Genomic DNA, 467 nt, shown 5'->3' with positions numbered 1-467 from the left:
TCAGCCCCACACCAACAGGTTCTGTCTTTATTTACCGTCTATACATAAAATAGAACATCTTCCTCACAAACATTGAGCTGTGCATGACCAGCCAAAATAATGATGCTGTGATGTCAGTTTTGGGGTAAGATGCCGTTTGAGGGACGAGGGGAGCTGATCCTACCCAGGACACCACTGGTCTGAGTAGAGGGAGAGAATACAAAGAGGAAACAGTAAAACTGTATTACTCAGCTTAGTGATAGCAAACAAGAGAAAAATCAAAACCAAGCCCAACCCAAATAAAGGAAATGTCTAGAAAGTAATGAGCAAAATCACCAAAAGTGAAAAAAAAAAAATACTCTAAATAAATTTTGACATCAAAAAAGAACAGATAGTTCTAGAGGTTTTTATGCTCTCTCTATAATTTCTCTCATGTTTTTGAGAATGTTTCCATAATGTATGAAATTGTTGATTTAATAAAAAAAAAA

This window comes from Poecilia reticulata, linkage group LG2 (genome assembly GCF_000633615.1).
Source record: "Poecilia reticulata strain Guanapo linkage group LG2, Guppy_female_1.0+MT, whole genome shotgun sequence".
NCBI classification, from domain to species: Eukaryota; Metazoa; Chordata; class Actinopteri; order Cyprinodontiformes; family Poeciliidae; genus Poecilia; species Poecilia reticulata.
This window is presented reverse-complemented; position numbering follows the sequence as displayed.